Source organism: Camelus bactrianus, chromosome 14 (genome assembly GCF_048773025.1).
Source record: "Camelus bactrianus isolate YW-2024 breed Bactrian camel chromosome 14, ASM4877302v1, whole genome shotgun sequence".
In the NCBI taxonomy this organism is placed as follows: Eukaryota; Metazoa; Chordata; class Mammalia; order Artiodactyla; family Camelidae; genus Camelus; species Camelus bactrianus.
Genome location: NC_133552.1, coordinates 66,140,209 through 66,167,971, shown reverse-complemented (window position 1 = coordinate 66,167,971; position 27,763 = coordinate 66,140,209). Strand labels below are relative to the sequence as shown.

The 27,763-nt window shown below is 39.9% G+C and overlaps 1 long non-coding RNA gene across 1 annotated transcript in view; it reads left to right on the top strand.

The window, feature by feature from the left end:
* The first annotated feature begins 320 nt into the window (after positions 1 to 320).
* The window catches only part of LOC141579821 (uncharacterized), a 127,190-nt gene continuing 99,747 nt past the window's right edge, over positions 321 to 27,763 (top strand). Inside the window, exon 1 of the long non-coding RNA XR_012511835.1 lies at positions 321 to 536. This is a non-coding gene — a long non-coding RNA (uncharacterized LOC141579821). The remainder of the gene's footprint in view (positions 537 to 27,763) is intronic.

Here is a 27,763-nt window from a genome sequence, read left to right as displayed (position 1 = left end):
AAAAAGTGAGCAACAGGCAATTTTCATACCTTGAAATTAAGGGTAAGTTTTTCAATCACAAAAGCCAAGCAGGTGTCTGGTACCTTCTGATATAACGTGTTGAAAAATCACATGGCTCATCTGGCAGTAATATCACCCAGTGTTGCCATTCAAAGGAGTAAATGTATGTACGGCAATAAAGAACTTGAGCTTGAATATGTAAAAGGTCAATAAGAGGAAGTGGCCAAAGGTCACTCATATAAAATCAGGGATGTGCTGTTAAACATTTACCAACTGGCCCTCCCCGCCTCCCCGCCATAACACAAGCCCGGTCAGTTTCTGTTGTCTAAGTATTCCTGCCGTGGTCAATTTACACTATCAACATGACTTCAACTGGCTGGTAAAATTTCTAAACGTTTAATAATTGCCCTCGCTGGCCACCACACCGCTGGGTTCGGAGTAAAGGAAATACAGCAGCAATGGAAGCAAACGTCCACTTACGACATTACAGGCACAGGAACAATGGACTTCTTTCCAAAGACAATGCGGGGTGAAAGGTGAGGACTTCTCCAGGAAGCCGTGCGGAGCTGCCGTCTCGCTGGGGCAGCAGTGCCTCCTGGAGGACTGATTTCTCTTCCAGGGAGCTATGTGTGGGGGCGGCGGTTCTTGTCGTCATCATGAACTGGGGGTCATGACAAGGATATTAGGCACCCTGAAAAGATCAGGTCCATATTACACGACAGCAAATTACCCAGAGTTTTGCAGAAATGTCTGTCTTACCAGATAATTTTAAGCGTTGTTTTTTTTTTAAACCTGCAAGATTATCTAAACCTAGAACTTAGCTCTGTTTTGTGTCTTGTGTTTCTTGAAGTGGCTTTCATAGTGGATTTTCTAGGAATGCAGCTCTTGTGTAAAATGAGATATACTTGCATTTCTTGGCTCAAAACATTACTGAGAGCCATTTATCATCCACGTCAGGGTGGCAGCGGCACTCGTGGGCTCTAAGGTAACACACCTGCACCAGGATCTGTGACTCTTACAGCCGGCATGTTTCTATGTCAAATGTAAACATTATAGACATTTTAAAGAGTAATATATATGCAAGTATGTCGTATTATGAACTTTACTTCAGGATGGGAAAGGAGAAATTCTATAGCAGAGTAGAATTTATAGTAGGATTATTGCTGACCACTTGTCAAAAATTGCCTGAATTGGTGCCTGGGCTGGTCATCCTGAAATCAATCCAAAGGCCAAATGGAGCAGGGGCAGCCCAGAGGGCCTGACGAAAAATCGTACTCTGTTCGAAGCTTAAGTGCAAAGGGTAACCAGAGTTTAGTTATTGCCTGAGCGCCTACGTTTTTGGAATATGATGTGACCCAAACTTGGTAAATATATTTAAATATAAATTAAATTATTGTAAGTAGAAGGGAGTCACAATAACTATTCACCATAGAAACATAAGACAGATGAGAATAAAATGGATACGTGCACATGATTATATAAACATTATATAAAATTGCCATAAGATTAGGAAAAATAGAAAAGACAACAGTTTGGTCATGCCGGGTCACATAACTTGTGCAAGTGTGTGTCTATGTAGACATGCACGTGAATCTGAGCTCTTTGAGACGAAAGCCCAAGAGAAGGTTATTTGTATTCCCAGCAGTTAATAGGGTACCTGGCACAGAGTAGAAACTCTAGAAGCGTTCCATACACTCACGTGTATCTGAATGAATGCTAGACTTGGGGAAAGCAGTATTTGGGTGGAATAGACGGTCTGAGCAGCTGATACTGTAGTGAATGGGGAATGCAGCTGCTGGAGGGCTGTACTTTGGCAAATTGTAATGTGCATAAAATCTTGTTAAAATCTGGACTACGACTCAGTAGGTCTGAGATGAAGCTGCAGGTTTTACATGTTTACTGAGTTACCAGATTACGCCACGGTTCTGCTTGTGGTCCACACCGCGGTTTGCGAGGCTTGGGGTTTTGCGCTGAGCGTCCGTTGTTCTGTACCCGTGGGTCAGAGCTGGTGCATCCACAAGGAGAAAAATTACATGAAATAATGAATTTCTTTTACTTTTGATAATGGAATACTTCACAGTGTATGAACACACTCCAGCTTATCCACTGTGGTGTTGAAAAATGTTTGGGTGGTTTCAACTTTTTCTCTTTGCTGTCACAGTCATGAAGGTGCGAGCACCTGTCCCACGCACGTGCAAGGGTTTCGCTTTCTCTGCAGACTTGCTGGGTTGTAGGGCATGTAAATGTTAAATGTCTGTCAGACTGTGTTCCAAAGTGACGCTGAATCCTACCTCCACCAACACCGCTGGTGTTTCCATCGGTCCCAGTACTCCATGACTTCACGTTGTCAAACTTCGTAATTTTGGCCATCTGAGAGGTGCAGAGCAGCGCCTCGTTGTCTTACATTTCAGTGATTATGAATGATTACGAATGAGGCAGAGAATCTTTTCACGTGTTTTTAGGCCATTTGCATGGATGGCTGTTCAGGTCCATTGCTATTGGATTTCCATACTTTTTTTTTTCTTAGTTATATCTCGGACTCTCTTCCACATTACAGAAACTAATCTATATTTTTGGTTATATGCATTGCAGATACAATCTCTCAACTATGTCTTCCATAATCTTGTGACTTCTAATTTACAGAAGTCTTAATGTCGGTCAAAGTCTGACTTTAAAGGGAATGCTTCAAAATGTATATCATTAGGAATTGCAGTTGATCTAGATTTGTTTATAGGTGCCTTTATCTTGTTAAGGTATGTCTTGTTGGGTAACATTTCTTGTGTCATGTATGAGTGTTATTTTATCAAATGCATTTTCTCTATCTATCGAGATGCTTATGTTGTTTGTTTTGATCTTTTAACATGGTGAATCATACTAAAATTTTTTTCCCTTGCTTAAAACCTCACTCCTTGCTTTCCCAGTATAAACTCAATTTGGTCATTCTTTTTCTTTTCAATTTCACAACTCAGTGCGGCTTGCTAACACATTATTTAGAAATCTTGCTTCTATGTTCCCAGGTGAGATTATTCTGAACTTCTTTCATGTCCTGACCTGTCTGCTTTGGGATCAAGGCAACAAATACAAACCTCAGGATATGAGCTGGAGAGGGATATCTATTTTCTGGAAGAATTTATACAAAAGTAGAATAGGGAAAAGTCCTATAAAACCATTTAGGCCAAATATTTTTTTCTGGGGGAAAGATTTTAAACTACTTACGAAAGGTTTTAAAATAAGGCAGAACAGTTTCAGCTCTCAGGCTTTATGTTTCTCCTTGAATCATTCTGAAAACTTGTGTCTTTCTAATAACTTGTCCACTTAATCTGTCTTCCAGTTTGCTGACATAGTTTGTGCCTTAGTGTTCTTAGTGTTTCTTTAGGTTCTTGACCTGTGGTTGTGTCTCCCTTTTCGTCAGTGGTGTGGACTCTCTCTTTCTTTCTTTCTTTTCTTTCTAAATGCCTTTACTGTGGTGTGGTTCCTGCACAGCAAACTACACAGACTACAAATGGACAATTTGATGAATTTTGATAGATGCTTATACACCAATGACACCACCACCACAACCAAGACACCTAACATTCCCATCACTCCCCAAGAGGTGCGAATTTCAAATTCCCAGTTTATCCTTTCCTACCCTCTTTGCCCACTGGTCACTGTAAGTTTTTCTCTATGTCTGTGAGTCTGTTTCTGTTTTATAGATAAGTTCATTTGTGTCCCTTTTTTTTTTTTAAGCTTCCTAATATTAGTGATATCACATGGCATTTTTCTTTCTCTTGCTGGCTTACTTCACTTAGTATGACGATCTCCAGATCCATCCATGTTGCTGCAGATGGCATTATTTTATTCTTTTTTATGACTGAGTAGTATTCCATTGTATATACACCACATCTTCTTTATCCAGTCCTCTGTTGATGGGCTTTTGGGTTGTTTCCATGTCTTGGTTGTTGTAAACAAGTGCTGCTATGAACATTGGTGTGCATGTGTCTTTTTGAATTATATTTTTCTCTGGGTATATGCCCAGGAGTGGGATTACCGGATCATATGGTAAGTCTGTTTTTAGTTTTTTAAGGACCCTCCGTATTGTCCTCCCATTAGTGGCTGCACCAATTTACATTCCCACCGGCAGTGTAAGACAGTTCCTTTTTCTCCAAGGTGTGGACTTTTTTTCTTTATGTTTATAGTTTACCCTTCTCATCAGAAGATTATCCATTTTACTAGTTTTCTTGGAGAGACAATTTGTGGTTTTCTTGATTCTCTGTATTGCCTATTTGTTTTAGATATCTGTCCCATCATTTCTTTTCTGTTGTAAAAATTTAAGAATCCAATAATTGAAATACTACTTTGAACCCTGCAAGTGTTAATATATATTTTATTATTATTATTATTTTTACTTCAGATTTTTTTTTTTTTAATGGAAGTACTGAGGATTGAACCCAGGACCTCCTGCATGCTAAGCATGCACTCTACCACTGAGCCATACCCTTCCCCCTTGATTTTAAAATTATGTAGAACCATCTTAGATTTTTCAAATATATGGAGATTTTAAATTTACCTTTGTGTTAGTGTTATCTCATTTTTCTTTGTGATATAAATCCTTTGAAATAGAGACTTTCTTATGAACTAATTGGACAATTGAAAAAATTTCCGTGTGTTCTTGAGAAAAAAGCATATTTTCTCTGTGAGGTTGGAGGTAAATTCATCCCAACAGGTTTTTAATTTACTCTTCACAAGTTTTCTGTGTCTTTACTCATACTTTTATCGTCTTGACCTGTCAATACTTGAGATATCCTACTGTTGGAGACTTGCCAATATCTTGCTACAGTTCCACTAGGTTTTCCCAGTTTTTTGTTTGTTTGTTTGTTTTGTTTTTTTAATAAACCTGGCTAAGAGGCATGATGTCTTTACTGGACTTTGAAGGCCTGGGGCATAACCTGTTATCCTCTCGTCCCCAGGGTGGTAGTTGTTGAATGAACAAATGAAGAAATGTTTTGGGAAGGCTGAATGGATTTCATAATCTGATTTTTTGTGCAAAATGGAATACCTCACTCACAAGAGAGAATCTGAAGACTGTCCAGGAAGGGACTATGTCTGACAAAGCTTCCCATTAACCATCATTCACAACGGGCCAAAGATCTTGTAACGTTAGTGAGGGGCCCTCTATCAAACCATGTTTCCTATCAGCCTGGGTTAGGGTTTCAGATGAAAGCAGTGGGAGTTCTAGAATTTGGAGTCATGCCTGTTAGTTAAGTGAAAGGCATTTCACACATCTGCTTTTATCAGTTTATTCATGCTGATAGGTGCTTTTAGAGGGAATTCACAGCTCGTGAAAGGCTCTGAATGAAAAGATCCAGCGAACAAAGTCTTCTGTTTATCTGTAGAATGTGCCTTAGGAAGGGTATTAGGAGCCCCACAAATTTCTCCTCTGTGTTTGAACACTTAAGTGGAGGAAGAGTAACCACCATTATTATTAAATTACTATTTTAAAAAAAGAACTTCATTAGATTAAATCAGTATTGGGGCTCACATGTAGTTTCAGGGCACATGATAATACTGAGGCTCGTTTTATAGGGGAAGCTAATTCTTCTTTAAATCATTTGATGTACGTTTAAAAATTTCAGACACTTTTAGCTCTGATCCAGTTTAAGATGATTGTAATTCCAAACCTGGCTCTGTCTGAAAAGTTTGAAATCAGTAACACGACTGCTTAAGAGATGAAAAGCTGACCCCACGTTTATCATCCTTTTCTTGGCATACATGCAGGAAGAATATTACAAAATATTAAACATGATGATGCTGTGTTTTAGAATTTCTCTCATTTCATTCCCTACCTTATTGACTTGCTGTTAGATGCCTTCTTTGAATACCCGTGAGTCCCGAGATCTGCTCGTTCTTCTTGCCTTGAAGGGTTACTTTAAATAGTAACATGAAAGTTACTCAGTATAGATGTTAGATGGAAACAAATTCTCTTTTTGAATGAGAAGCAGCAAGTAGTAAAACTGAGCTGAGAAGTATTGCTCTATTGTTGATTCTGTCACCCTGGAAAAAATAACCCACCAGGGTCCCTAATTTTTTTTAATGCTGAGTTTTCATTCTACTTAAAAAAAAAAAAAAAGAGTGAAAGAATTGCTGGGGTTGTTATTTGTAGGAAATGCTGGTGTCTGTGTCTATTCTAATCCTGTTTCTTCAAGGAGACACAATGCTTCCGTGGATTCTGAGTTTCTTTTGATGGAACATGGACCAGTTTGTTTTCTTCTTAATAAATTATGAGAGTTCTTGATAATAAATAACTAATAATAATAAATGACAGTTTTCTGGCTTTAAGTTCTTCTAAATCTCTTAAATTATTGTTTGAAAAGCAGAACAGAGTTAACAAAGGCTACTACTTTAGAGAAATGGAAACGATACATATTTTATTCTTGGATAGATAGGAATCACATATTTTAAAATAATTAAAATCTTTAAATCAGAATATGTACTATATAAATTAGTTATTTTTAAATGATATAGCATCCTAAAATGCTGTAGAATTATAAGAAAAAAACATTTAAAATGTTGAAGCTAACTTGGAGTTAATTCTATTATAAATGTATGTACTACTAATTACTTACATGCTTTTTGTCCTCTGAAATATCAAGTGCTTTTTTTGTGTTATCCTGTCCTTATCTAAGCAAAATTTTTAGATTTGGGGGTATTTTATACAAAATTCTAGAACAATTTGAAAAACATAAAAATAAGCAGAGAATGTATCTTTCAGTTAACCTTAACTAGTTTTAATCTCTTTAAAGGTTATACTTTTATTTTATGACCAAGGTACCTGCAAACTTACAACCTAGGCAAAACTAAAGCTATCTGAACTACCAAAGCATTTGTTTCACCTAAGTTTAGTTTATAAGCTCATGCTTCAGCTTTTCTTCAATTTCCCGTCTGTAGGAATAGTCATCTTTTGATTCCGTCCCTCTACTTTTGTGAATTAGAATGAGTGCCTGTTCTCTGGTCCTGTCTTTCTCTGGTGTGTTGGCTATTGCAGCTGGTCCTTGGAACGTGAACTCCTGGGGCAGGAGTTGTCTGACTTTGGCGCTTCCTGTTCCTTCCGACCCCGTGTTGACTTCTCACCCTCTCCCCATGTGTCAGACCGCCTTTGCCTTCATAGCATCATCACACTTTTCCCCTCCAATCTTTGATCTCCCAATTTCCTCTCTTAATTGCTTTCAGAAGTCTCTCACCACTGACCATTTTTTGATTGTTTTTAAATCTCTCCCCATACCCTGTGTTAGAGCTGTCCTATTTTTTCCTTTCAGAAGATTGTGAGCAGATTTTTAAGTTGCAAGCATGTCAACTTGATGCATTTATTCATAAACCTCAGGCTTCATGTTATTTGTCAACCTTCACCTTAATACATCTATGTTTTAAATTTTTTTCTTCTTTTTGAATACACATTTCCTTTGCTGTATAAGTAGTCTTCCATTTAGAATGACATAACTTGATATAACTTTAAACATATCCTCATGTATGTAAAACATGCCTCAACTTCATTTCTCATTTTTATTAATATTGAGATAGTAAAAAAGTTCTCTCTACAAAGAGGTCTGTAGCAATCATTCCTAACTCTTTCTTCCTTGCTTTTTCGTGGATATATTGGAGATGGATTGACTTGGGCAACACAGGGGGACCGTTAGTGCCCTCAGAGCAGGGACCATGGCTGTCCCGATCAGGAAAGACACATCAATATCACTGTGTCCAGCTCATCATAAGAGATCAGTGATAAAGTTAATCAGAACCACGACAGTGTTATAAAGCCGACAATCTTTCCTCCACCTCTGCATACAATATCAGCTTCTTAATCCAGGCTATAAAAATTACATAGATTTTAAACAAGAAAGCCAGAGTAAATAAAACAGACAAGCAAAAGAGATTATATCCCAAAGAGGGGCAGGAATTTTGATCCCCACTTAGGAAAAATAGGAAAGGGGAGAAACAGATAAGATCAATGCCTTATCCAGGTCACATAATTGGGCAGAGCAGGATCCAATGTGGGAAGCAATTTACTGATCAGCTAATTTGTCTGTCCTTCCCGTATCTCTCTCTGTAGCACATCTTCCACAAACCCTTCCTCACCCCCGCCATCATCCCATGAGGTAACTCGGTTCCTTTTGAGGACTTAGGTTTTATTCTGGACTCAGATTTTCAGACCTCAAACACTGCTTAAATACAATAACTCTTCCCATCTTTTGCCACAGATTTATTAAAGGGTGGAAGTTAGGGATAAATGCTTTTGAGGACCAGTGGAGGGGAGATGTCTCCCCTCAGACTGGAGAGAGCAGAAGGTAGAGGTCTCCTAGGCAGAGTGGGGGCAGGGCTGGGCCCCGAAGGGGGTAAGTGATTCACACATTCACAGGCCTGTCTCTGCCCAGTTCCCAGGCTTTCCAAAGACACCAGTGCCTCTGCCAAGGCTGGGCAGTGCTAGAGCTGAGAGATCTAAGGGCCAGGCAGAGGGAGACTCTCAGTGACCCGGTGATAACAAGAGTGGATTGGTAGGCTGGGCCTCCAGGTCTTAGGTCCTGGACAGAACTCTGGAATCTGAGCAAATCAGAGAGGAACCCTACAAGTAACCAGGGTTAATCTCCCTGCCAGTATGTTCAAATGGGGGTGGGGGGTAGTCAGTTGAAACTTTATTAAAGAAGAAAAAAAACACGATTTTTCCTGTAGGGGGATAATTTGGGATAAATTCATTCGTACATTTCATTGTTTTCTCTGGGGCACGCCTTCTGCGTAAAGACTCACACCTGCTCCTTTAACAGTGACATTTTCCAAGTCACCAAAGTTGCTTTAGAATCAGACACAGGTGTCAGGATCTCCTGGCATATTAACAAAAATACTTGGCCCTAAGATTTCTTAGTCGTGAAGTATTTAGGTTGTGACTACGGCGAAGGCATTCTCTTGCTGGGCACACACATGAAGCAGAGCACATTTCTAAGTGGAAGAGCTGAGCTGAGTTGACCGAATGCACTAGTTTCGTGGACCAGTATCACCTGATTTTGTTACGTGAGTACACCGGTTCTGAGCAATTATTTTTAATAATACGGAAGGCTGCTGTAATTGGAGACTTTGGGGAGTCAATGAAAGAATGAGTAGACAATGACCCGTTTTACGGGGCTGGAGATAGTACAGATTCGAGTATCTCTGTCTTTGAGCATATCTTGTAGGTCACCTTAGTAAAATTGCACGCTGCAGTCCGTCCTCCCTGGGGATTCCTCTCTTTTGCCAGCTGTGGCTCAGAGAACTAGCTCTTTTTCTCAGATGATCTCTTCTTTGTGGTTGTCTCCCTCCTTCAAAGCTGCCCACTCTTGTAGATGAGTATCCAGGCATTTAGTGATTTCTCTCTTCATCAGAGTCCAACTCTTTGTCATAGAGTCTCTGTTAACTTTATTTTAAAGTAACTGGCTTTCCTCCAAGATGCTCAGACTAAAACTTCTCAAGAGGCTGCCTCTGCTTCAGGTCCACTCTCAACGGTCCCTCCCGTGATGGGAGAGGTAGCAAAGATGAGAGCCTGTCCCAGCTTGAACTGGGCAGTATGAAATGTCATCCTCAGAAAGACATGGTCTCTGCAATACTTTTCTTAATCCTTGCAAAATAACCTGTCTGATAGTTAGTCATTTTATTTCCCTTTACTTACTCTTACTGGCATAATTTTCAGCCCTGCTTTCAGGAGTCTTTAGGACTAAAAAGACACCCCATCAAGAAATCAATCTGTTATAGAACAGAAAAATCAGTGAGTCAAGTTGCATGCATGTGATAGTACTGTAAGAACACAGATTTATTGACATTTGTCACTAGGTCCTACAACAATTTTAAGTGTAGTTGATCAAGGTGTCCATATTCTAGGGGGAGGGTATAGCTCAAGCGGTAGAACGTATGCTTAGCATGCACAAGGTCCTGGGTTCGATCCCCAGTACCTCCTCTAAAAATAAATAAGTAAATAAACCTAATTACCTCCCTCCCCCGGCCGGAAAAAAAAAAGTATATGTAAAGTGTCCATATTCTGTAACTGTCACTTTTGTTATTACTCTTTCAAAGAAGCGATACTCACTCCTTGGCCTCTAACAGTTCACATCTGATTCCTGGACCAGGTAGAATGTGGCAGGTTCCCTTTGCAGATGTAACCATTTGCAACTGCTTATTCCTGGACCAGTAAACAGAAACTTTATTCTAAAGTATGAGGTCCATGATGGTTTTCAACCTCAGGCACAGTCTAACACAGGCCAGGAGACAATTGCTTATGTGCACTCAGAACTCTCTCCAGGAGAGAAACAACGGGAACCAGTAAGAATGTTCCAAGTTAGTCACACCCAGGGAATACAGCCACTAGCCAGGAGCAGTGGAAGACGGATGATGTACTGGGAAGTTTTCAGTCTTATTTATCTACGTGGCATCACCAGGCGGCAGAGTTATGCTTTTAGAAATTGCGAGATTCAGGGTTCCTATGCACCAGGTGGTCTCACTTCAGCTCTCTTGTAGGTGAATCTGGGGCTTCTGTTTATTTACAACTTCCATTGTATAAAGTGCTTCTTACTTTCTAGAGAAAGTTGAAAAGTGCTGTGGTTCTCAATCACCCCTCATCACCACATACACTTACCTGAGGGTTCTTGTTACGTAGACAGTATTTGCAGTCAAAGAGTGAAGAGACAGGGCACTTACAGAAGTTTTTCGGGGCTCCTGCCTTAGGAGGAGAAGAAGTTGGGTTACTCACCCTGCTCCTTTTTTTTTTTTAACAGCAAGTTTTACTGAAGTGACTGAATATTAATCTGTAATTGAATATTAGATATCATACACATCTTTCCTCTTTGTGGCTAACGTTACTCTCACCTTTATTTTCAGAGTGAAGATGTTTATACGATGATTGAATATGTTCACTTGAAACCTTGATAAAAATCTTTGCCAGGAATAGCCAAGCTCATCACCCTGTAAATGTCTTAACATAATTAATACACAAAGACAGTCTCTAACCGACAAATGGCTACATCCTAAAACTTCTCAGGAATGTTTAGAAAACATTTTCCTCTAGAAGTTACATCCCTGGTGGTTGTGTCCATAGACTGTTCCTCAGAATCTGAAGACCTTGGGGTGTTCTTGAATCATCACACGGTCTCAGTCGCAGCATTGGTAGACCAGCTGTAACAGGGCTTCTGAGAGAAGAGGATGTAGGGTTCCTTTACTGTAACTGCATTCATGCTGACGGGCCCAGGGGCTCCTTCTCTTACCTTCGTGAGCCATTAGAGGGGGCATCTCTGACCCCAGAAGTGCTGGTTTCACTGCAGGGGCTTCGGCTTGATGGGGTTTTAGATGTGGGAGTGAGGCTCCAGGAAGCCTCAGGAGCAAGGAGTGGGAGGGAAAAGAGGCCTAGTTTGTACACCTGTAAACCCATGAAGAAAAAGGGAAACTTCTTGGTTTTCTCCACCAGCATTTTAGTGACCAGTCGGTCCTGTCCTTGGAATGCCAAGATCCACATTCTTCGCTTTTGACTATTAGCACCTCCTGGTCCTGACCCATCCCTGTGGATCCATGTCAAGACAGAGCACTTCGCAGGGTGTCTGCTTCTGCCCTCCTGCCCCCAAGGCTGGCTGTGGTCCCTGGGAAATTTCTACAGGTATCTGTTTCATGTTACTTCTCTGTTGGTTCTCAGCTGGGCTCCCGTGATGCATTCGTATGAGGCAGATGGGTTTCTGCCCAGGTGTCCTTTCTGTCATGAGTGATGACAGTGTGCTGATGTGCTGGGAGGCCGTTCTCCATGGGGTTCTGGTTTCTCTGCATGTCTTCTGAGAGAGACACTGACTGCTGGTTGTTGTGGACCATCTCTTCAAGGATGTTTGGGAAGAGAGAGCTGGTAGGTCCCCCTGAAGCAAAAGGTAGGCTTGTTTACTGCCCGGTGTAATAAAGATAACATCTCTCTCTTTCTGGCACTTACTGCCTGTTATAAAAGACTCAGGTTCCCTGAGCTCAGGGTTCCTTTCCTGTGAACACAACCCACTGTCTGGACAGGCGTCATCTGCCCCCTTTACGCTTCCTGTGAACACTGGGGCTTGGGGAAACAGTACTCACTCCCTGGCTACAGTGATTGCTGGGAATAACAAGTTGTCCTTCTTGGACCCAGGCATCTCTCTTTCTTGTCTCCATGAAACTGTCCCATACTAACTTTCAGTTTAAAAGCAGGGAAAAGCTCAGGCCCTTCACATTCTTGATGGGTTGCTGGAGTGGTAAATGGATGAGGTGTGGGGACAGGAGGGAGAGGAAGAGGAAGGTCTGTCATCACTGTGTGTCCTACTACAAACCTAGCTTTGGACCAAGATGGAGTAATGTGAGAGATGGGGACAAGGATGGAGGGGGAGAGATGGATGGTCCTCAGGAGGAGGCTGGGAGGAAGAACAAGGGAAACCCAAGGTGCCTGCCGAGGAGAAGGAGGAACAGTTCATCGCGCTGACCCTGATGAGGCAGTGCGGTGGGACCACTCGCGCTCTCTCTCCTCAGCGCAGCCTTTTATTTGTAAGGGACACCTGCATGCTGTTCATCGGTTGTCTTCAACTGCGTGTCATGTGTAGAGTTTGAATAAGCGGCATCTTTTCGCGTAGAGAAGGGGAGTGTTTGGGAAGTGGCTTAATTGGAACATTTGAAAAACACATTAGCCCTGGGCTCTGTGGTGCCCTGATTACAACGTACAGTGTAATTTTAAATACGACTTTTGCTTTCTTGAAACTGTTAGTTGTCTTGGTACCCAGGGTCAGAGCGAGCCCTTGGTCAAGGTCCATGGTCAGACAGCAGTGAATTCACGGGAGTCCACTCCTGCAGGTTTTCCCAAGTTCACGACCATTCCGTTCAGCCAAATATGACAATCCATTTATTGTTCCCCTCGGCCCCGTAAGCCAGGGAGAAGGATTTTCTTTTTTGTTTATATCCAAGGAGGAAATTCTAAACTTTTCCTTTCTTCTGTCCTATGTATAAACATATTTCTTGATTCTAATATTTGTATAAAGAAGGCAAAGGAAGCTGATTCGGAAGTAGACATAATCCAAGTATTTAAAAATGTTCAGAATGTTTTCTCCCTCATTTTAAACAGGAACATGTCACAGTTTTTAGTAGGTGCCTAAATTAAGAATAAAATACTTGGAAAAGTAGTCACAGCACCATTGATGAATGGCTACTGTGAGCTTAGCTTTGGAGCAAACAGTCTGCTTTTTATCCTCTCTGCACTTCAGGTAAAGTGACCTGTTTCATTTATTTCCTTTTCTTGCTTTGTTCTTCAGTTTTCTCCAGTTCTGGGTTTTCGCCTCCTTAATAGTCTTCGAGCATGATGATAAATTGAAGCCCTGTTTAACAGCATGGTTTTGCGTTAGGGTGACAGTTCCTGAGGAATCCAGTCACCTCTGTCAGCGTGGAATTTTTGTTTCCAATTATAATGGTTCTCTAAATAATTTGAAAGAACAATAATTAGATCTGGGTTTATTTTTGACTTGCTGTGTGTGGTCCTTTTATACCGGAGTCTTCTAATTTAATCAAGTTAGGTTATTTCTAAGCTCCTAGTTTGTACATTTTCTGTACCGGAATGCTGACATCTCATTGACCTAATTCTGTGACTTCTGCCGTCGCGGGCTTATCTACCTTAGGCTGTGTTTCTTTTTGTCCTGTCACGTTCTCTGCACAGCTGGTCCTTTCTCCAGACCACCCATCTGGACTGAAGGTTTCAGATTTTCCGTTCTGTAACAGATTCTAGGAAACTGGAACGGACATTTAATTGGTAGGGCACATGATGTTACATTTGCCTCATTAATTGATCAATTCAAATATACTTAAGTGAACCCTAGGATGACCTCTCAAGCCTCGCTGGCTATTTGATTATTTTACACCTGTCAACAGGAGTCAGTATGGGAAGAATTTCTGAGTCCGTCAGCTGGTCAGGGCCCATTTGTGAAACAGTAGATCTCAAGGCAGTGTGGCTTTGAAGCAATAGTGGAACCATGTATGTGAAACTACACATTGAGTGTGGATGGAGTTATCTGTGATCCCACTTGGGCAGAAGAACAGAAGTTTAGGCTTTTCACATGGTTCTATTCTTGGTTGCTTGTTGATAGATACAGAAACAGTAATTGCATGTTATCTGTCAAATGAGGACTGTATCCATTTTCCTCAATGGGTGGCTATGGAAAAGTACAAATAAAGAATATAAACAAAACTTTCAAATACTCTGAATTTCAGTGAAAATTCATGAAAGCAATGTTAACAATTTTGTTGAGATTACAGTTTATACACCATACCATTCACCATTTAAAGTACACAAGTCAATGATTTTCAGTACTTTTGCAAACATGTGCAGTCGTCAACACCATCTAACTTTAGATCATTTTTATCACCCCAAAAAAGTCCCATACCCATTGGCAGTCACTCTCCACCCTCCTGCCCCAAGTCTTTAGCAACCACGAATGTACTTTCTGTCTCTATGGATTTGCCTATTCTGGACATTTCACATAATTGGAATCATGCAATTTGTGGTCTTATTTGCTGATCAGTTTCACTAGTGGTTTATCAAACTTACTGATTTTTTTCCTCAAATAATAGTTTGTAGTTTTATTGACTTACTCTATTGGTTTTCTGTTTTCTATTTCAATAATTTCCACTTTGATCTTTATTTCCACTGCTTACTTTGAGTACTATATTTTAAAAATTCCATTTTATTTTTAGTTTAAGATAAGACTTAGACTCTTGATTTGAGATTGTCCCATTTCTTATAAAGATATTTTTGGTTATAAAATTTTCCCTAAGTAAATCTGTGGAATCTCAGATTCTGATATTTTATTTTAATTTGCCTTCAGTTCAAGGCATTTTCTGATTTTGCTTTTGATATCTTCTTTGACCCGTTGGTTACTTAGAAGGGTTCCAAATATTTTGAGATTCTCCATATGTCTTTCTATTATTGATTTCAAATTTAATTCCATTATACTCAGAGAAAGTACTCCTTTAGGACTTAAATCTCTCTCTCTCTCTCTTTTTTTTTTTTTTTTTTTTTTTGGAGTTTTCAAACACCCTTTTATTTTATTTTTTCTTTTATCTTTTTTTTTATTGATTTATAGTCATTTTACAATGTTGTGTCAAATTCCATTGTAGAGCACAATTTTTCAGTTATACGTGAACATACATATATTGATTGTCATTAAATCTCTTTAATTTGCACTGAGACATGTTTTTAGCTCAGAAAGTGATGTGACATGGTAATGTTCTGTGTACACTTAAAAAGAATGTGTATTCTGATGTTGGGTAGAGTATTCTACAAATGTAAGATCAAGTTGACTGATAATATTATGTAAATCTTGAATATCCTTTATGTATACTTGTTCTATCCATTACTGGGAGAAGGATATTAAAACATCTCACTGTAATTGAAAACTTATTTATTTCTTATTGCAGTTCTAGGATTTGTTGTTTTATGTGTTTTGAAGCTCTGTTATCATGTGCATAGACATTTAAGATTCGATTATCACGTGCCTTGGTGTTTTCGTCATACTTCTTTGCTGAGGGTTACCTGAGTTTCTTGGATATGCAAGTTGATAGTTTTCATGAAACTTAGAAAAATTGTGGCCCTTGTTTCTTTCAATCATTTTCCTGTCTTTCACCTCTCCCAATCTTGCCTTTCTAAGGGACTCTAAATATGCATTTATTAGGCTACTTGAAGTTGTTTCACACCTCACTGATGCTCTTTTGTTGTTAGAGTCTCCTTTAGTTTTCAATTTGAATAGGTCTGTTGCTGTATATTTAAGTTTACATGTCTTTTCTTCTGCAATATCCAGACAGCTGTTAATTCTATCTGATGCTTGTTTTTGTTGTTGTTATTGTTGTTGAATCTCAGGCACTGTCATTTTATTCTCTAGAGGTTTGAGTTAGATCTTTAAAATATGTTACATTCCTCTACTTTTAAACACCTGAAACACACTTATTTTACCTGATTTAATGTCCTTCTATGCTCATTCTAACATCTGTGTCAACTCTAGAGCATTTTAGATTTTATCTCATCATTGAGTCATTTTTCCTGTTTTTTTTTTTTGCTTTTTTATGGTAATTTGTTTGGATGCCAGACATTGTGAATTTCATCTTACACAGGGTGATGTTTATTGTCTTGAAGATTTGTGAGGCATGTCCAGAACAATGTTTAGGACTAATTATCCCCCATTTCTGAGATAATGCCCTTCTGTGCGTACTACTCAATACCTATAAATCTTGAGGTCTACCAGTCTGACCAGTGGGAACAGGCATTATCCCTAGTACTATGTCTGTGCCGGGCACTGTTGTGAATAATCCCTTTGAGTCACTCTTTACCGACTCTCAGGTAGTTTCCTTGTATTCATGGGCTGATCAATCCAACAAGCTAAAGCAATTGCAGAATCTATTTGTCTCCTGTCTTTCAGGGATGATCATTCTTTGAACTGATGTCCAGTGTCTTGCCAATTTTTGTTTCATTTTTCCTTTCTTTTGTTTTTTTAGAGGAGAGGGTAAGTCACATTAATTTGACTTCATCATGGTTGGAAGTGGAAATTGCCTTCCTTTTAAAAGCTGAATTTTATTTGTGTGGCTTTACCATAGTTTATTTAGCTAATTTCCTGTTGCTAGACCTGTATGTTCTGAATTTTGTGTGCCAGTGTAACTATAGGACAGACTGAAAGTGTGCCAATTGAATCAAATGATAAGTGCATCCATAATCTTGATGCCATAGGTAGGTATTGTATCATTGTACCTTCCCTCTAGCAGCGCTTGAGGATGAATGCGTTTTGCAGGATTGGGGATATGCCAAAAGGAAGAAAGCCTCAATATTTACCGAGTATTTCGCCAGATTTTATTCATAACTTGCTCTCCTGACAGTTTTGTGACACCACAAAAAATAATAACACAAGGCTAATTCTGTAGAGTCACTGAACAACTCTCTTGTCTTAGGGCTAAGAATTGGGGTGACTAGACACTTCATTTCCTACTATGTCAATTTTCTTAAAGAAGCAGTTGAATGCTATAGGTCCTTTTCTGAAAAAGACATAATTCTGTGATAGTCAATCACTTTCTTGGTTTGAAAGTTTAATTTATTTAAGCAATCCTAAGAATAGATACTTGAGACACGTAACACCGTCCAAAAACCTAGGGAGAATCTGAGAGTTTGCCATGTCAAGTGCAAACTCTTCTGTTATAATTACCTGCTCCTCTTTACTGCATAGTCTTACCCTCCAGTATTGTCCAGTCTGAAATCTGTATGTAGACTGAGTTGTAAGGTGGTACAAAAGTGTAGTAGCAAAAAGCAATAAAATCAGTGAGACTTGAACAGTACTTGTTCTCCAGATATGCCGTTTGCATATCCAGATTAAAATCTTCGTTCACTTTATCCCCTATATTTGGAATATTCTTCTCTTTCCATATAATTTTATTCAGTGGCCCCAAATCCTGTTAGTGGCACTGATGGCCCAGTAGTAGATAATGAGAGGTGGTTATCCAAGCTAGGCATGGTAAGATGTTCATGCAAAACAGTGGGGAAAAGGACACGTTCCTCCATTGCTTCTTGTGACCTGAGTGGCCACTCTTCTAAACTAGCACTTTACATGGACTGTTTAGGGTTTTTTATGGTTCTACTTGCTGTGACCAGTCTCTTCTGTATCATAAGCCTGCTACTAATAGGCTCTCTCTGCCTCTCCCAAAAACACGATAAAAATTACATCATAGTGAATAGAAAAGAAGGAGAGGAGTTGATTTAAGAATGGTTTTAAGATTATTCCTTACCCAGACCTGTGAACACTGGGATGGAAATGTTCAGAAACAAGAGTTAAGAACTCAAATCAGTAAAGTTTTTTATTTAAAAGATTCACTTCATGGGGAAAATAATTTTTTCTTTATTTCAACCAACTTTTCAAGTTATAATTTTAACCCAAAATATAAATTTAAGTTTAATTGGAAGAGTATACACAATAATTAATTTTCTGAATTAAAGTAACCTAGGAAAATACCTTAGAGGCAAATTACTGGGAAATCAGCAAAGCTTTGTCTTCTGTGACAGTAAAAATTAGCACTCTCCAAGTAGTTGAGCGAGAATAAGAATCAGGTTCAATGATGACACAGAAATAACAAACATTGTAAGGAATTGCTTGGAGGTGATTATAGAGTGTCTGTAGCTCATAGGAACATTGCATGATTTATTTGTCACTGCCAGTAGCATAAAGGAACTAATTTAAAGCCACTAAAAATTGCCCGTATGTAACTGAGATGGGTAAACACATAGGAGAGCTGTTTTGTGTATACATGTAGGCGTAATTGATCTAACTGCCCATTATCCAATTACTGTATTGGAAAAATATTTATCTTAAGGTCAAGTCGATTTTTCATGTCACCTATAATGATTCTATCAGGAATTCTATATCGCAGTTTCTCATCATTATTATCTTCGCCTCAAAATGTATTTGTATTTTTCAATCTTACTTTAGTATTCTTCTAATTTGGAGATAATGTCACAAATATTATCAATAGCAACATTAAAACCAGTGATTTATAACCTGTTGGCATGATCAGTGACCATAACCTAGAGGCTAGTGATTGGCAGCCACTCTCCATCTTCTAAACCATATGTATCACTGACCCCTGAGTAGAGCTAAAAATGGATCAGCCAATCTGCTGATCACTAGTTGATGTGTGAGTCACACCATGCACAGCGGTGAAGACCCATGTTAGACAAGCCCACGATCTCCCAGAGCTGCTGTTGTGCTTCAGGAAGCAAGGCAGGTACCTGATCATGCATGGCAGATGCAAACAACGAGGGAGTGGACCACAGAGCATGACGGCAGCAGCGGGTCCAGGAGGGGCAGGAGTTCGGAGACTCTGAACTCACCCTGGAGTAGTGCAGGGGATGCAGGGGCTTCCTCAGGGAGTGATGAGCTGGGCTTTGAAGGGTCACAGAGAGTCAAGGGGTTCGGTCTGCCTGACATTGGGACTTGGAACACAGTGAGATGGAAAGAGGCAGATTATACTCAGTGGGGTCAGGATGTGGAGGTCCCCAAAGGCACAGAGGCAGGGTTTGGACTCAGATTCTTCCTCACCCTCCACCTCCATCTTGGAGGCTTGGGAACCAGGTAGCAACTGGGGGTGTGTTGGAGGTGTGCTGGGAGTGGGTGAGCAGAGACACTACTAACCACGGCCTTGAAGCAGGACTGTTAAGGCAAAGGAGCCTCAAACTTAGGTGAAGTTTTAAGTCCTTGATTCTAGAGGATGAAAGATTTTAATTAAGGGTATGAGAGAGATACTGTAATAAGAACAAATAGATTTGTTACCTGAGTGACAGGAGATCCCAGGAGACCAGCCTGCTTTTTTTTATTTAAGGAGGAGGGAGTGAAAGGACCACAGAGTGGGTTTCCAGGGGGCCGCTGTAAGGAGCAATAAGGTTGTCTTCTCAGTCTACTTAGTGAGCCCTGGTCTTTTGGAAGACTGACTGGTTTTACTTCTTAAATACTGATTATCTAAATCACAGGTCCACAGACTTTCTGTAAAGGGCCAGATAAGAAATGTTCTGGGCTTGATTGGCCAAGGGCAAAACCAAGGATATGATGTAGGTACTTGTATTATATGAAAGGAAACACATCTGTGCAAATTCAAAATATAATTGAGTACAGTATTTTGTGATACAGGTCTACTTAGAAGAATGGAATGATTTTTAAGTGCATATTTTTCTTACTTGGAGTTAGCGTTCCCTCTCATCAGATCAACAGCAAATGTTCATCTGTATAAACTGTTCTTAGTTTGTGGGCCAAACAGAGAAACAGGCTGAGAGAGGGGCTAGATTTGGCCCCTAGGCCATAGTTGGCCAAGTTTGCTGAACCTGGTCTAAAAAATAAGATTTACTTTATCAGCACATTTGCTAGAATGGAATGAATAGAATGTGATGGCATTGCTGGCAGAAATGAATTAAATGTGATGGGGGCAAGTTGGGGTAATAAGATAACACCAATTCTCATAAAGAAAGAGCAAATGAATAACAACCTTGTAACAAAAAGGGATGGATACTTGGGCAGGGTCACTTGAATTTTAGGCCACCATATGCCATGTTTGGAAATCACGGCTGAAATATTTAGCAGATCCAGTGGTAACACACCAGTCAGGATCCTTTCATGTTTCTGCACCTCACATTTAGTAGCTCTATAAAAATACACAAAAGGGAGAATATTAACATGGGAAGAATATTAGTGCATTTATCGTGAGTTAACTGCGTATTGAATTGGCTGGAATTGTGGGTGGTTAACAATTCAAGTCACAGAAGCGAGTCACCATTACAGCTATTCACATGGGTACTTTTGATTGCAGGTGTCTTGCAATTTTGGACTGCATTCAGGTCTCCTGTTCTTTCTTTTCTAACATTTTTATCAGTGTTGTCAGCATCCAGCTCTCTTTATTAAGAATAAAAGCTATAAATGAATGAAACCTCCAACATGACAAAAAAAACAAACTCACTCTCGATAGGGAAATGCTTGCTATTTTAAATTAAAATTTCCTAGCCTGCAGTCAGGCTCAGAGGAAAGCATGCACGACTGTTAAATGTATTCACTTTACTTCTGTTCGTGTCTAACACTGTTACATCTGAAGCCACCCATTAACGATCCTTAAATCTCTGGCGCGTGTTTGCTGGGTACTCGCTGAGTCTGTCATCACACCAGCCACTGTGAGGTTTCCATAGCTTTTGGAGAAGTAATTCTCCATCTTACAGTGTTTCAGTCTTGACAGCATTTGCTCTTTTTAGGAAATGCATCAATTGTGTGTAGATCTACCAAATTATATTATAAACATACCAACTATGGAAGTAATGGTGTTCAGTTTTCTTAAAAGATGAGAATTCCTCTATTTTCACCTATATTTCATTCAACTCAGTGAATTACTCTTTCCAGCCATACTCAGTGTTTATTTTAGTGTTGTGATACACATTAAAAACTTGTCATTTGTTTCATCAATGTCTTTGTTCTCTGGTTTGCCAGTTTCGATGTTTTGATTTTTGACCTTTTGGTGGTAGAAAGGGAAAAAATGCCTATCAGAATTTGAGCATTTTTAAGGAAGCCGAAAAGTCATCAATCTCAGCTTCCTAGCCAATGAAGAACCTCAACGTAATTACTTCCCACAGACCCTCCCTCTTAATGCTGTCACATTGGGGGTTACGGTTTCAACACAGGAATTTTGAGGGGATGAAACATTCAGTCCATAACACCCACTAGGTGCCCAGAACTGTGCTGTTGTGGAAACAGGTGAATACGTTGACATGGTTCCTGTTTTCATTGACCTTAACACATTTTATTTGGTATATTTCTGCCTTTGAAATGAGGATTTTAGTTTTCTGTTGAACTCTAGTCTCTAGTTTAGTAAAACATGTTCTATTGATGGTAGAATACTTCCTTTATATGTCATTAGTATATGTTTTAGGATTGCAGTTTAATTCTGTGTTTATGCACATGTCTAAGGGGAAGTGGCTGTTATAATGAGGCAGTTAAGATAAATGAAGATAGAAGATATTCACCATACTCTCAAACATTAAACATGTTAATGAAATGATCAGATTGTTTAAAAGATGTGTGAATTAGTGTCAGAGCCTAAAGTTGATGTGCTGACTTGGCTAATACCTCTGGGAGAATGAATTGGACAAGGTGCCATTTAGGTTTTTTTTTTTTTTTTTTTTAACAATATAACATTTTTTTATTGATTTATAATCATTTTACAATGTTGTGTCAAATTCCAGTGTAGAGCACAATTTTTCAGTTATACATGAACATATATATATATTCATGGTCACATTTCTTTCTCTGTGAGCTACCATAAGATCTTGTGTATATTTCCCTGTGCTATACAGTATAATCTTGTTTATTTATTCTACAATTTTGAAGTCCCGTCTATCCCTTCCCACCGTCTGCCCCCTTGGCAACCACAAGTTTGTACATTTAGGTTTGATATCCCAAGGGGCCAGTTTTGAAAGCAATGCGTGCTTGAATGACTATCAGAGGTCAAGAGGACTGCAGTGTGCAGGCCTGGAATTTGAACAAGGTTTGTTTCAGGTTGTGGCCTGAGATCACAGACACACTGAGTTGATGAAGAGTTTGGAGTTTAATTCCTAAAGATCTCTGTAAATGACCAACCACTGATCACCTGGCTTTGGAGCAAACCCCTCTAATCCCAGAGAACGCTGCTCCAGGCACCTTGTTCCCTTTTCCACCACTGTGACTTCTTTATGTTGTGCGGTCATTTCATCCTCCACCTTCACTCACTGGTTTCAACAATCATGTGGAAACGTGTTTATCATGTTTTCACTCCTTTATGTCTTCTTTACTCCCAGTCTTCTCTCCAAGAGGATCATTTTTAGTTTCTTTACATCTTTGTTTCCTATACAACAAAGATTTGAGATTTTCTCCAATTACGCAAGCTCCTTTCTAAGTCACCTACATGCAAATATACCAGTGGGAAGACAGGTAGATTATAAATGTATAGATAAATGTTTATATACACATACCCACGTGCATTCCTCAGATTTCTCTTAAACTTAATTGATGGCTGTATTCCAGGTGTGTTACTAACGTTTCTCCTTTGTTAGAGTTGCTAACGAGCGCCGACCTTACCCATGCTTGTGCGGCCTTTCAGTGTTTGAGAGCAGTTACATTATTCCCACAATTGAAAGAAGTCACATGAATGATATTTCTCATGAATATTTTCCCTTTTCTTTCTTGGTGATCAGATACGACTTCCAAGGAATTCAAAGCCAAGAGTAGTTATCGGCCCCTAGGATGGGTTTCAGGGAGATGTGAGATCTGGAAGATGGCAGACACTCCCTCTTCAGTATCTGTTTACTATTGTGTGTTCTTCTTATAAGCCTCCTGAAATCCATTTTTGGAGTAAGGTGGCAAGTAAGTGCACAACCAATGACCCTGGTGAAGATTCTAACTAGTAGCTTGGGAGAAGCCATTCTGACTATTTAAGTTTTATTAACAAGGGCTGTAGAAACCTCTCGACATAGAAAACTGTGGGCTTGTTAGTTTTTGGTTGACAAGTTGGTTACCCTCTGAAGCCTCAGATCTTTATAAAATAGGAATAATGATGTCCTCGTGTGTTTTAAAATGAAGGGAAATTCATGAGAGTTGCTGTTGACCTAATCACGTTTCCTTGCTCATTTTATTTTTTGCCTTAATGAACACTCTGTGCCAGACTCTTTTCCAAATCCTTTACGAGTGTTCATGCATTAAGTACTCATCCTTCCTACTGGCCCCATAGAGTGGGGATCATCATAACTAAGTAAGAAGGGAAGCTGAGCACAAGCAAGTCATTGACTTGCCCATGGTCACCCACTCACGTGTGGAAGAGCTAGGATTTGAACCCTTTCGTTTGTAGAACTCATGGCCTTTTTTATTTTATTTTTTTAAACCACAGGGCTCCCCATGCTTCTTCTCAACAGCTGGAAAAAAATTTGGGAAGGGGACCTGTGAGGAAAGGGCAAGATTGTTTTTCTTTGCCTTTCCTAGAATCTCTCCAGGGCTCCCCCCTGGATGGATGGGAGAATCATTACTCTAGAGCTGGTGGTCCCACAGCTGCCGGCAATCCAGCCCTCCTGTAACCCTCCAGAAGTGTCAGAAAGCAGCTGCTGCAAAAGCTGAGCTGCCAGCAGCTGCTGATCGAGCACCTCGCTGCCTGCGACAGGGCGGCCGCGTATCCTCAGGGCGACAAAGGATCCTCCTGGATAGCAGACCAGGGCCGACAAGGGCAAGAGGGCAAGACAGTCTCCTCCCCTTTGAGACTGTTTTCCAGGGGGAGGGTTGGAAGCAATGACTGATCCTAGAACATGGGAGGGTGTTACGGCATCTCGATGTTTATAAAAATCACACCCAGAAGCACATGTGCTCTCTCCAAATGGGGATTTAATTCAAAGCTGATGATTAATGAATAGCTCAGAGTCTGTATATGTATAACAGTCATGTAAACTCTATGTGGGGTGAACAAAACAGTCATTAATTTGAAGATACATTTTCTTTCTCAGTCAAACTTTCCAATGTTTCTTAAACATGTTGTTTATATAAAATTTATTTATAGCGGATTTTTACCCTCCCTCAGTAATCACTGAAGAGAGATATATATAAACAGGAAATGTCTCCCTTTAATTCCAGCTAACACCTTTGTTATTTATACTAGCACACATAAGTCTCTCTTTATGACATAACATCTGTTGCTGGAAGAATGGTTTTGTTGGCAGAGATGAGGAATATATTTTGAACGAAGCAAAAGGAGATCAATTACGGAAGAGAAAAATAATCTTGTTCCACACGCTGAACGTAACGCAGACCAAACTTACGCATCCGTGTTGAAAAGCATCGACAGAGTGATTTAAAAGCCGCTCATACGTGGCAACGTATGCTGAGAATTGGGGCTGCATATTCCCTCTTGGAGATGATCGTTCGAGCTTTTAGGGGCTCTGAGGGTCTCCCCATTTCTGATGAAGACATCCCTAGTTGTGAGAAGTTGGCACTTAAAACATTTTATATTTGTCCTTAACCAATCTGTTTTTAAAAACTGTCAACATTTGCTATGAAATTATAACTTAATTCTTAAAGTAAGCATCTTCCCGGTTTACTTGCTTTAGTGAATAAACTCGGTCTCCTAATAGAACTTATACATGCATATTTTTCTTTGCTGTAGTTTTGCTAAAATGAAGCCAATTGATATAAATATGGTTTTGAGTGAAAAAATCTCAGCTTATGCAAAAGCATTCTCCTTCATAAAGATCAGGTGTATGTTAAAAATTGTACATCTAATATGTACACTGCAGAAAATTTGGAAAATGTGTAAGGAAGAAAGAAAATTTGTTTGTAACCTATGACTTGGGGCTTTCACTGACATCAGCAATCCAGAATGGCGGTGCTGGGCTTGAGAGGAATGAAAACTGTAGAATTACTTGGAGCAAATTTTTATTATAGTTCATTTATTAGCCAAAGATGTACAGCTTCAGGTGAAAAACAAAGTATAAATATCTGATGGAAAAGGAAGCAGTATGTGTCTTCCAAGTTGCCATTTTATAGATCACTCATATTTTAAACTTGTCACTACTGTAAAACGTTTCTTGATTTACAAATCCCATTAAGATTGCAAGAGCATCTATAATTCTAAAAGGTGAGGCAAACTCATTTGAACAGTGTAGGGGTTGAGAGCACTTTAAACAGTTCCGGAAAAGCATATTGGAAAGAATTACTTGTGTTAATTATCTTTCCTTTTCTTCCAATAGTTGTGTTTTGAAAAGAAAAACAAGTTCCTTAACAATGATAAATGAACCAGGGCTATGCCGATAGGGAGTAGGGGGTGGTAAACGAAAGAACAAAACATATTTGTTTTCACATTTCTGATACTCGAGAAACAATTAAATAAGGAAAATAAGTTATTTCCAAAATGAGGAAAGACACTTATGCTTGATCCACATTGATATGGAATGTGTGCTTCAGGCTAAAACTGTAATCAGGCTTTAAGCCCCCATTCTATTCGGGGGTTCTTCTTTATCCTGGGAAACACAGTTGTGTGTTTGGGTCCAACAAGGATGGCCTGAAGGTGTGGCGTGGTTCCCGGGGCAGAGAGACACCCAGTTTCAGCACTGAGCGCTCTTCCTGTTCTTTTGTGATGCTTGTTGAGGTGCCAGTGGCTTTATGCTGGTTCTCTTTGCATCTTGGACGTCTTCTTTCTCTTCTTCAAAGGCTCCGTGTGTTCCACTCTTTGAAATTCAGTACTTGGGCTTCTGCTCTTCCCGTGGTACATACCCTCCTCTGTAGGTCTCATCTAGTCTGGGACGGCGTTGGTACCAACCAATTGATGGTCCCCGCACTTGCGTCCCTGCCTTTTCTCTCTTCCCTGTGCTTCACTCCTTGATTTCCACCTGTGAGTTGAATGTCTCCTCAAAGTTGCCCTACATTCATCTCAAATGCATCATGTATTAACAGGATTGTTTTTTTAATCCCAAACCTGTTTTTATCTGCACGTGACATTATTTGAATTGGTTAAAGCTCAACATAGGAGAATTATTAGAACTGTTCTCAGTTTTATGCTGCTAAATGTTTAACAACTAGTGTTCTCAACAGTCTCTAATAGGCAGCACATGCTGACTGCAATGCAGCAAAGATCCCCACAAGACTGATTTAACCAACCAACGAGAATCATGGACAAGAGCTGTGAGCAGAGGGTCACAGTTGGCTCCGGTGAGGCAGTACAAGTGGGCTGCAGCACACTCCAGGCTACGCTGAAATTCTGGTCCTCCGGGAAGAACTGATGTTCTTTAGTAAACCTCAGTTGAAAGGATAAATATCTCAATAAGAAAATGTAGACATATTAAATATAAGTTGCTTCCATCCAGAGAACATGGTCCTACACAGAACATAGTCTTAGATGTTTACTGGGTGGGAGTGAGAAAGTGAGCTTGAATTTCAGCAATGTATTGCCAAAAGCATCTGATGAACCTTGTGCAGAAGATGGAGAAATTCAGACTGAATAACCAAAGAGTTGCGTGGATGAATAGCTCATCAAGTCAATACTGAAGTGTTGCGGGGCACTGTCAGTCGGGCTGCAGGTCTCTCGTGGTGTGTCACCAAGGCGAAGTCTTTGAGCCTCTCAGGATGTCTGGCATAATTATAAATTGTCATTACCTAAAGCTTGGAGGAGTAATTGCTATAGAAGATGACAAAGTCAGGATTCAAAACAAAAATTGATACGTTAAAATGATGAATCACCATAACAACAACAAAGATGTGGGACAGCAGTGTCAGACTCTGCAGTAGGTTGAAAGAATCATTTCCCAAAATAGAAGTGTGACCAAGCTTGACAACGTGTGCTGGAAGAACCCCGTGCGGGTTTTAGTTGATTGGTAAACTCAGCACAAAGTAGGAGAGAATGTGACTGCTGAACCAGCTCATGCATTCTTAGGTGATTTTAATAGAAACAGAGCGTTGTGCAGCGACCCTGTGGCCGGCCAGCGTAGGTTTGGAGAGTGGGTCTGCACACTGGAAAGTCCAGAGAGTTCTACGTCCTGCCGTGCCCATCACATCTCAGCCCAGGGGATCATCTCTTCCTCCCTCTGAGGTCCTGCAACTGCAAGTCATTTCTGTGTCTCTGCCTACACTGTTCCGTTTGCTTGTAACTTCTCGCTCTCCCCAATTAAAATCCAGTTACGTTTTAACTCTTAACTCCTTTTGTTAAATGTCAAAATCAGAAATACTCAAGGCTTCCACCCTGCTTCCTCGAAGATGCTCATACTCTTCTTAGGTGCTTATTTTTCTCAGCTTGGCTTATACTTAGTCACCTTCCGTGTCATGTAAACCGTCACTGAATGCTGATTTTATGCCGGGCACCGTGCTACGCCCTGTCACAGACTTAATTTCTGCTCTAGAATTTAGTGCTTTGAGGAGAGGGGTCCTAGCTCACTTGCTCCGTTGGACTTCCATAACTAGCATCACTTGGGCAAGGGAATTGGCATGTGTTGAATGAACATAAGGTGAGTTGGATAAAATTTGAACTTTAAGTCATAATGGAATCACGACCGAGAATCAAGCTTCTCCCAGGTTTTTGGGCTCTTTCAGTACCAGTGAAAGCAACCTGGATTTGTGGTTTGTATTCTTGACCTTGGATTCTCACCAACATGCATTTATTCATTCACACGTGGGCTGGCACCATGCTAGACCACGGAGATTCAAAATGTTTTATTCAGAACTGTTTA